This window comes from Vanessa tameamea, chromosome 18 (assembly GCF_037043105.1).
Source record: "Vanessa tameamea isolate UH-Manoa-2023 chromosome 18, ilVanTame1 primary haplotype, whole genome shotgun sequence".
In the NCBI taxonomy this organism is placed as follows: Eukaryota; Metazoa; Arthropoda; class Insecta; order Lepidoptera; family Nymphalidae; genus Vanessa; species Vanessa tameamea.
The window spans coordinates 9173853-9185477 of NC_087326.1; the positions used below are offsets into that span (position 1 = coordinate 9173853).

The 11625-nt window shown below is 30.9% G+C and overlaps 1 protein-coding gene across 2 annotated transcripts in view; it reads right to left on the reverse strand.

Moving 5' to 3' along the window:
- Nucleotides 1-4760, reverse strand: part of LOC113397750 (uncharacterized) — a 69621-nt gene extending 64861 nt beyond the window's left edge. The window contains exon 1 of one of the 2 annotated variants that reach the window (XM_026636228.2): nucleotides 4392-4760. The gene's annotated coding sequence lies outside the window, so the exon portion shown is untranslated. The remainder of the gene's footprint in view (nucleotides 1-4391) is intronic. The other variant, XM_026636226.2, reaches the window with a different exon arrangement.
- Between the last annotated feature and the right edge of the window lie 6865 nt (nucleotides 4761-11625).

The following is an 11625-nucleotide window of genomic DNA, read 5'->3' on the forward strand; positions in this document are numbered from 1 at the left end:
GTAGGGTACCTTCTGAGTTTAAATATGTGATATGCAAATAAAGTCGTACCATCGGATGTAAACATAATCGTTATTATGTATCATATAGCATATATATTATAATTGAAATTCTATTCAATAAAACGAAATCGTAATTTGATTCCAATAGTTTATTTTATTAATTTAAAATGTTTGACAAAATTTTCTTTTAAAATTTATCATAAAAAACAAAAAAATATTAAATTAAATACTGACATACATACGTATATTTTATAAGAATGAATATATATATACGTATGTTTTATAATAATATAATATATATATGTAGATTGTATATGTATGTGATTAAACAAAAAAGAGTGAAATCAACTTGCATTTTCATCGCAAGCGATGACGAACAAACGACCGTCGAACCGGCTTTGTAACTCTTACCATAGTTTTAAATACAATAAGCTGCAACGCTGTTTAAATAATAATAATAACTGCATTAATAGTATATTATTATATAAATAGTTTTAACTTCAATCAAAACATTAACATTATATTTATTCTTTTCATAAAAAAAATATTTTGCACAATATACATTTTGCTTGAAAATAATATGAATTTCCGTGATTATTTTCACTAGATTCTCTTCCCGACTTTGCAGAGGTAAATTATAATTTTTTTAATAACAGGATGTTAAACTAATCTTACAATACATTAATTTAAAAAAATAATATACCTAGTATTGTAAATAAAATGATAATATTTATTTTCTTGTGACGTAATTCAAGATAGATAAATACGCCGTCTTTTCTATAGTCATTTTTATGGTCTAAAAATCGATATCATATTTTTAGCGGTTCATTTGAAGAGCGCCCGACCGAAAATTATCCGCAACGACGTACGTAACTTAATAATACACATTTTATACCTATATTGCACTAGCTTCACACAGGCACAATAAGGGTCTTAAAACATTTATGTTGAAGAACAAAAAAAAATAACTGTTTTCCGATTAGGAAATTTGAAATTATCGGCTTTTCTTTACTATTAATTATAAACCTTCCTCTTGAATCTGTTTTTTAATGAAAACCGCATTAAAATCCGACCCGTTGTTCAAAAGTGTTTTGTTTTATACTACGTATAAATAAACATTGTACTATCTTAGTGTGACAGTTCTATAGCAATAGGATTACTTAGTCGTTTTACGTGAATTCAAATGTGACATTACACTTAAATTCGACCTTAAACTTTAAGACTTCATCGCGCAAAAGGTACCACATTTAAAATTAAGAAAATTTACATAAAAACTTTTTTGTGAACAATAATAATATAAGCCATTAGTTATGCACGAAGCGAGGACCTCGCTTGCAGATTATAAGGGTTCATGGTATGCATTATTAATAAGGTAATTTGTTGAATATTCCGCTAATATTTCATGCTAAATCTATAATAAGCAGCCACGTGTGTCTAGTAGCTAAGATATCTGTACATCTTAGCTACTAGACACTAAGCGTACGTAAGACGTAAGGTCTTGGATTTGATTCCCAGGTCAAATTAAAAAATAGTTATTTTCTTGCCAAGCAATTCTCGGAAGCTAAATGGTGTTAGAAACATGTAGTTTTAGATACAGCTAGACTGTAGCCTGTTCCACGAGAGATAAATAAGCAATATTTGACATCGAATTTACGGGATATTATTGGGCTTGGGGAATGCTTAATGGGGAAAAATCGGTACAATGTGGCGTTTTAAATGTCAACGATGTTTATATCGGAACTTAAAAGTAATAATTAGTATGGACGTGTAAGTGCAATATTATATTAAAAGAACTATTGTTTTTAGTGCACAATATAGCAGAGCTATTACCAAATCGCATGGAATTCGCAAATCTAAGGTCTGTTTATCTGAACTCGTCTTTGGATTGGAATAGGCGAGACACTCTCTTCTACTCTCTCAGGTTGACACGGATACTGTATTTTATAATTTGGGCCGCCCGATAGTAAGTCACCACCGCCCATAGACATTCCTTATATCGCCAATGTGCCATCAACATTGGGACCTAAGATGTTATGTGTGCCTACAGCTACACCGATTTAATCACCCTTCAAACCGAAACACAACAATAATAAATATTTCTCGTCAATAGAATATATGAGTGGGTAGTACCTACCCAGACGGGCTTGCACAAACCTCTACCAAAAAGTAACTGTACACTGTCTATGAGATAGTGAGAAACAGCCAGAGCCGTCTCAAGCAATGCTGGGGCCCTTGGGCACCCATGAATATGGGGCCCTTTTGCTAGATATTTTTTGGTTTAATTTGGTAAATTGTTGGTTCTTCGGGGCCCTCTCAGGATGGGGGCCCTGGGCACGTGCCCCATGTGCCCTATGGTAAAGACGGTAATGGAAACAGCTACGTTTGCGTTCAAATACCTGCACTAATATACATGTAACATAGTGGACTCGTCCTCCTCATTTAAAGCCAGCTCTCCCGGTATCAGTTCGCTGTAAGGGCCCGTCAGATTCACCAATAGTCAGCGACTTCAAAGATACACCATCTTAATACACTATCAATATTCGTTCAGGAACTCAAGCGGGCTATATAATTGACTATTCACGATGAACTCCGCAATATTTACGGTAGTATTTGTACAAGTTTAAGGTACTGTTACGTGTTTTGCGGTTAAAGGAAGATGATACAATGCTGTTGCCGCTTATTATGTAATGTAACAAATGTGTTATATTACTACATATATTATATATTATTTTATATACAATAAAATAATATTTAATATAGTAATAAAACTCTTTGGACGATGTAAGTACTATTCTGTTTAATCGTTAATAACTAATTCAAGACTGTTAAACAGTCTTGATAATGACTTTTACAAAATAGTTTTTTTTTTTTTGGATAATTAAACTAGCACGAGTTATGTTTAAAATATTACAAACTTCATATATTATAATATTTAAGAAATAAAAGAAATATTTTTACATTTACTTGAATCATATTTATAACTGAGTATTTTTACGTTATAGTCCGCCTGACTAACAAATGGGCCACCTGATGGTGAGTGATCACCGCCGCTAATAGACATTAGTACTGCAAAAAATATTAATACGCTGCTAACCTGGACTGGCTAACTAAAATTAAGCACTAAGTTATGATCCATGTGCCTTCAGTTACACTGGTTTACCCTTCTAGCCGGAAAACAACAATACTAAATATTGCTGTTTGGCGTTAGAAAATATTATGAGTGCCACCAAATTTCATTATAAAAATACTATTCAATTACTTCGGGGCTAGGGCTTCTGACAACCATCTCTTGTAATAAACATTTTTCCTATGTACAATTATTTTTATGGTAAAATTTAAATCTAAATATTATTTAATATACGAAAAAGCTATTTTATTTTTTAATATCTAGCGCAATTGTATTATCTGAGACAATTGGCCATGAACGACGGATGCCCGGTAATGTTGGATATCGAATCGGAATTATTATTTTTACTTTCTAGCCAGCACCTACGGAAACTTTAATCGTGATAAAAACTAAAACCTATGATAGAAATATATGCAAGGTTGAGACTTCCGTTGTAAAATATCTATTGTATAAGTTTTTTTAAGGTATTTTTTTTATATTTCAATTTAAAATGTACTCGATGGCAACAAAAGTGTCAATATATACTATTTTTTAAATATTTTAAGTTGTGTGTGTATGAATATGTTATTAAAAAAAATATAAATAAAAATAAAAAATAAATCCTATACTTAAGAATTGAAAGTAATCCATAAATGTCCCACTATTGGACAAAGACCTCTTAAGGATCTCAGAATGACTCCAGAATGACTTAGGTCATATTCATGATTTCATGCTGTCTTCGGATGGTTTTCCGTCACCACCGAGCACGTCATGAATTACAAACATTAATTAAGCCCATAAAAGTTCAATAGTGCATGAGCGAATTTGAATCTGTGACCAACCGTTGAAATCAATCTCCACTGCGTTATCTCGTATATAGAAAACTGTTGGTGCGGACAGGTGTTAAACAATTTTTTTTTTTAAATGTTATGTTATTAGATACTTTACATATTCAAATGAAAATATTTAAGTGGTTTTTCTTTTTAAGTTTTAAATACTTGTAATAAGTTACATTTTTAGAAAATTCTATTTCCAATGAAATATTGCGAGATTGGTATGTATGAATAGCATTTTGAATACCATAAATACATAGAAACATAACTTTCATTTACTCAATTTAGATATTCTACCTATATAGAATCTAATAAAAAGCTTGATCAACGATGACAACACTCTTAGTAATATATAAACAACAAAAATGTATTTATTACAACAGATGATAAATTAAAAAAAAAAAATGAATATAAAACATTTTTGAATTCGACGTAAAGTTGTAGGTACTTACTTTTCGACAGATGGTGATTTAAAATTGATCACTACACAAAACACACATAAAGCACTTGACCACAATGAAATTACACAGCGTTCTACACATTATTTAAAAAAAAAAAGAAACCCGGCAAAAAAAAAAGTTATTAAATAACAAAATAAAAAATAGCGGGAAAGTTTTACAAACAATACTGTATAGTCTGTATTGAATAAAATATTTTATATCAATGTGATATCTGTGTCATACTTTATCGTTCAAAAATTCTTTTCGCATTTAAATAAAACGATGAATTTTAAAAAGTGTGTCATGCGGGCTGTCAAGCCGGGCGGTTGCGTTACGTAAGGCGTGTTTACGGAGCAAGTAATCTAAAGAAACTGAAAGTGATTCCCGGCGTTACCCCACCCTGATGCCACCGGCGCTTGTTAGGTAATAGTGATTACCATTAATCCCATTTTCATACATACATATGCCGCCATTGTTGTTTGATAAGTGTTTTGTTGACACAGCAACGTTTAAAAATTACGGGAAAATATTATGAGTATGGTACTTACTTATTGAAGATTCGTGTACATGTAATGAAATTTGATGATCTATTAAACTGCGATTCTGACTATTCCTACGATTTTTTATTTAAGTTTTCCTTCTGGAAGAGGTTGCTGTACCCTGTCTTAGCGATAAGAAACTTCTTGTACATATTTATTTCCTTTTTTTACAGCATAGATAGGTACCCCATTAGATGGGCTAATGGGGTAACTGATGTCCCCACATAGCTTCGCCTATTAGCGCCTTAAGAAATTTTGTCCGTTCTATATATCGCCAATGTGCCACCAATCTTGGAAACTGAGATGTTATGTCCTATGGGCCTTTACTTGGACTCGCTCACTCACCCTCCAAACCGGAACACAATACTAAATATCGCTGCTTGGCAGTAGAACACATGATGAGTGGACTTACCCACCCAGATGGACTTGCACAAAGCCATACCACCAAATGGTATTTGGTGATTGATTTTATTATTATGTATACAATGCAACGACTTGATGTTTTTTTTGGAATTGTTTGATCTACTATCAGTACTAACTATTGTAGTTTTTGTCAACTATTTACTAGTATATTGAGCCATTTTATGTATTATTGCATATGTAAATTAGATTTGTATTGTAATGTAGTTTTTAGTATGTGCATAAATAAATATCAACATATATACACCACCTATATAATAAAAAACCAAAGATTATGTGGCTGGAATTTCTAGTGCCATAGTAACATTTTATTGTGTATTTCTTGGGCCTATATCTCGTATTAAGGTGACACAAAAGTTTTAATAAAATAATTTCTCCAATCGTTCTAAGTTAAAACCTTAAAAACTTCTATACAACAATCAATACTAAATATGTAAAATATTACTTTACAATTTTATATTATACGTGTATAAAATTATCTCTCTGACATTTGATTACGAATCAATCCATAAATAAAAAACGTTTACATAACTCTCGGAACAGAGTTCATCGGATGCTTGTAACAATAATTTCGTGAGCGATCTCTTGCCTCATTGTCTTAAACTTCACACGGAAGTCGGAAGACATTGTCAATTCGTTTCGGTTTATAAACGACATACATTTTTTAAAAGATGATAGCTATTATTTTTATTTTATTTTTATGCTAAAGTACAATTAAAAAACTAAACCTTTTTCTCAGCAGCCGAAGATATTACGTGTATTGTTCCCACGTTTAATTACTAATTGATTTTTTCTGAGTGACCTTTGCTACAACAGTTACCCACTTACCTATATATGAAATTCAGACTATAGACAACAGTCTTTAATAATAATTTTAAAAATCGATTGTTCAAATAATACACAATATTTTAATCTCTGTCAAAATTTGGTTGAAGTGATTTTTTTAAACTATGTGTAAATTGATACTTCCAATTTTAAAATCCTGTAGCCCAAAGGTTGTCGGAAATAAAACAATATTTTGCGTAATTATTATTCGTCTATTCAATCTACTCAGCGTTACTGTAGTCGTGTCTAGTTAGTCTATCATCCGTAGCAATTAGTAATACATCAAATTATTAAAAAGTAGTAATATTATCTATGCCTAAATCCAATATCTTTGATTAGTATCTATATTTGAAATTTGACCATGTTAAATAACTCTGTTATAATATATAAATATATATAAAGAATAAATAGTTAAGCACGACTTATAAATTCGTAATCTGGTGGTGATTACTTACGATCAGGTGATATTATGAAAAATATATACGAGACTAAAGCAATTCTTTGATTTATACATATAAATACACGAACCAAAGGAAGGTGGGAAACCGAGTTCCACAAGGACAAAACTATGGCTCAGCTAATTGTACGTAAAAATCACGCGCCAATCGCCATCCCACATTAATGGCAATGGCATTATACAATACTAATTATGCTCAAGGCATAAGTGCCGTATCATCCGCTTGTACCGATAACGGCAATAACCGCGTAACAAAACGTTCATGTTTTAATTAGAAGCTATTTCATACTATGTTTGATAATTGATCGTTTTAAATGAATATCAATGAGGTAGAAAAGAAGCAGGTCACGTAATCGCTAATGTTAATGTTAAGCCTGTTAAATATTATAGAACTAGCTGCCCTATTAGATTGATGATGAACATGAAAACAAAAATTATTTTTTTCCGGCTAGTAAAGTTGAAATTCTCAGCTTTACTCTACTATAACATGCATGTATTATACATATAAACCTTCCTTTTGAGTCACTCTGTTTATTGATGAAAACCACATTAAATTCCGTTGCGTAGTTTAAAAGGTGCGAACAGACGGCGGGAAGCGATTTAGTGTTGTTCTGACCGATTCAGACCACGGCGGCCAAACTCAAGGGAGACCAACTAAGCAGTACATATTATAGGGCACAAATTAGTGCGCTAACACAAATGCACTTTCCAATCCCTTACTCTCATAATCCGATGTGACGGCAAATACGTAATGATTTCAGGACCATCGGCCTTACGTGCTTTCCAAGAGTACACACCTACAGACTCCGGACTGTAAATGATTTTTTATCGAAAAGTTATTAAACTTTTTATCGACCCGACCTGGGGTTTCAACTCAGGACCTCGGAATTTGTGCCTAGATACTAGACCAACGAGTCGATCAACTTTGTTTTAAAGCACGTAGAGATACCGAAGACAATTTTACCAAGTAACATTTAAAACTTATGTTTCCGAGTCGCCAGTTTTGGCGGGAAGTTGCAGGTGTCGCTGCAGCGGATGTTGTATTTAATTTTACGTGGCCAATTTCTTGGCCTTAATTTATTATGTTGTCTTTCTGACATTTTCAAATGATAATTATTGCTCGATTAAATTTACAAGGTGAAATTTCGTATCCCTTTCGTGAAAACTTGTCTCGGAAATCAATTTTCTATGTACTAAATATAAATGAAATATCAACAATAAAAATATCAACAAAAAATATCAACATCTGACATCGATATACATGTCAAGATTCACACTGTGATTTTAGAATAAAACTTACCGATCACTTTTAGGTGAATTTAAAAATAAAATTAGAACTTAATTAAACTATCTTTAAACTAACTCACTATTTTAAAATATTTTAATATTAGTTAACATGTTACAATTTGTAAAGGCTGTGTATATTTTTAATTGGTATATAAGCCAGCGAGTGTTACAGAGTCATCTTTTATTATTGTATATGTGTATTGTAAACTGCCTCGTTGGTCTAGTGGCTCTACTATCCCGAGGTCCTGGGTTCAAACAGTAGGTCGCTCCGAATAAAAAAAATATTGGACTGTTCTATTGAAAAATTCTCGGTAACAGACCGGAATCTGGGAGTTAGGAGTGTGCACACTGCCGTTCCTCAGAAAGCATGTGAAGCCGTTGGTCCTGCGGCTGAACTCTCCGATCGCGTCGGATTAGACGTCCCATCAGATATGACAGTGATAAAATAGAGTGCACCTGTGTTTACGCACACACATAGTCAGGTCGCCGTTGACAAAATCGGTCAATACATTATTACTTAAATAAAAGAAAAAATAAAAACACATTTAATTATTTATATATATTTATTTCATTTGATTTTGGACAAAAAAATAAACGCTATATTTATAAGATAAATATCATATTTACAATAATATCCGATGCATTTACATTTAAACTTTCCTCCATCATTCGTATCGACTATAATATATACATATTTCTTTCTACATGTCTAATTAGTGAGTAATCTTAATCTAAGCTTATTTTTTTTTATAATTTTAATATACTTTGGCGCGTCAGACAGCGTTTCAATAAAAAAAAAGTACAATCGTTAGCAAAAGTGTTAACATAGCATTATAAGGCTATACATTAAGAATATACGACAGATATGACGAATCATTTATATTATATTATTGTGTATTATTGCTAACAAGTGCGTAATTATTAGATTATTATTATTATTATTATAACAATCTATATTATCGATAATTTGATGAGATTCAATCTTGATGTTTATTTATTAGTATTATAAACGTATTGACGTCAGCTCCGTGCAGTTAATTAGCAATACTCGAGGCTAAATATGCTTTTACGATGAGTACAGTCGCGTTGAAAAGTACAATACTTATTCTGTATAAACATATGTCAAAAACAAAAATTGAATAGTTTTTAATTTGTTATACACACTCTTTTAGCTGAAATTTAACAAGACTAAAAAAAATTACATTACTTCGAATTATAACATGCGAAAATTCATGTAAAAAAAAACAGGATTTTTTTACAACATACATAATGGTCTTGCCATTATGGTTCAAGACAAAAAAAATATATATATTTTTTTTTACTAAATGATTTATAGTACATATAGTAGTACATTTAACATTGATATTCATCATCATTGTTAAAGTAAAAATAAAAAAATCAAAAATTTGAAAAAAAAAGTGTTTTAATCAAGCACTTTAGCCATTGAATGTACATTGCATGTAATACTCCTATTTCCGCTGTAGAAGATTATGGGAAAAGCAAGATTTCATTTCCCTGACTGCGTGTAAATCTACATAGCTATGATTCACTTACTATTTTCTCATAGAACAAGTGAATGAGAACCGAATGTAAGAAAATAGAACTTTGATTAAAATATTTTTTTATTATTTCATTTTCGATATTAGCTTTTATAATTCCAACAAGTATTTATAAAACTAGACAAACAGTTCACCCTTTTATCCTGTTAGTAAAGCGATTCTCTTTTTTTGGTTTAAAAATTGCCTTTAGTGATATCAATGAAATTAATGGAATTTAGAATATAAAAAATTATGTATGCACTTGGTGCTATATGCAAACCCGCCCTCAAGATTGTTGTGTCATTTGAAGGCTGAGTGAGCCAGTGTAATATAGGCACAAGGGGCATAACATATTAGTTCCAAAGGTTTTCGGTGTAGCCCGACATATATATTTTCCTAAAAGTTGACCATTGAGTGAACACTAGTTTATCAAAACGACTCAACTCACAATTGCTTAGTCGCACAATATAATATTACTTAAACCGGTATTATAACTGCCAAGTTAACATTCCGACATCACTATTTTATAACAATTATCAATTATGCAAATTTGAATGATAAACAAGAAAAAAAAATAGAAAATTACTTAATATTATATCACTTAGATAAAAATCGTCGTACAATTTGTGCGTATTATATAAAATCTTATTCAATCTCATTATACCAGTGTAATTAGCCTCATTGATCTTGATAATAGATAAAAATAATAACTATTCGAAATATTTGCATAGTTAGTTTTTTATAGGCGTATTTTATACATAAAAATGGGTATTTTTTTTATTGTTCAGTCATTTGATAAACGTAACATTAAGTAGAATTTTTAAAAAAATATACTACAACTATTTGTAAGAATTTATTTTTGAACATGAATATTTATTGCTGGTAACACATACAAGTGATATAAATACAAGAATTACTTTCAATCAATAATTTAAGTTCACAAATACCTAATAAAAACAGCTTTACGCTTTTATAGAAAATTTTTGCTCTAAGTTATTATCTACGTATTGGATTTTAAAGTAAAACCCTGTAGGGCGCGACGAGAGATTAAAATTTCAATGCCGAATTTAATTGCAACTTGTCTTAATATTAAACGTTCGAAAGTGACGATTCTATGGTTTTTTTTATTTAATTTGTATATATATTTTTACGTCTGTATTATTTTAATTGAGGTGAATTGTAATTTTTATTTTGTATTAATGTTAATTACAGTTTCCTTGAATCGTAAGAAACTATCATTATTGTAAATTTAAATGAATCTAACTATTTTAAAGCACATATATTCTAATTATATCATAAAAACATAAAGAAATATATGACGGAAACTTTATATCCGATAATGCCTTCAATAATGGACAAAAAAAGCCCTTCAAAAAACCAAATCTACAAAATCCCTAATTAAAATCTTTGTGATATGACATTGTATCACAATTATAATTACTAATTAATAATTCGAAACAAGCGTATAATTACTATTCGTTCCGAAACATTACAAATCGTCTCGATCTTCGAATTTCAAATTAAAAATGCAATTGTCCGATCGTCACTTGTCAAAAGAATATAATTCAATCAACAAAAGAGCAATTAAGAATGAAAGACCGAACGGTATTGAAATGTAATCATTTTCGTTCGACATTGGCGTAATAATTTGTAAACTGGGCACAACAGACCAGCAATGATCAATGATTCAAATTGTATTGTGACCGTACTAAATGTATTGCCAAACTTTTTTTAATTTCACACATGAAAAAAAGACGGTTAACTAGGCTGGAATATTTTAAATCACTTTCGTGTAGATATTGTGAACAAGAAAACCCTCAACAATATAAAATTTTTTTGTCTTCTTCGCCTATAACAATTTGAAAACGATTCCTTCCATTGTTCCTAGCGCTTACCATATCTACGTCCAGTAACACGTTGCAAAGTTGAAGGAATGTTTACATACTGCCCACTTTCCTACTCATTGCCGTGGAATCCAGTTAAATATAAACACGGTCACGTGACACATTATTAATAGCGACTATTTTTCATACCAGAACATCCCGCGTCTATTTAAAACGCTAGGTTACTTGACTTGCTCACATATGACGTTAAAGCTGTTTGATGAACTATTTTGAATTCGAATAGTGATAAAAACATCTAAGGCAACTATGTATGATTATAATTTCTAATGATATGAA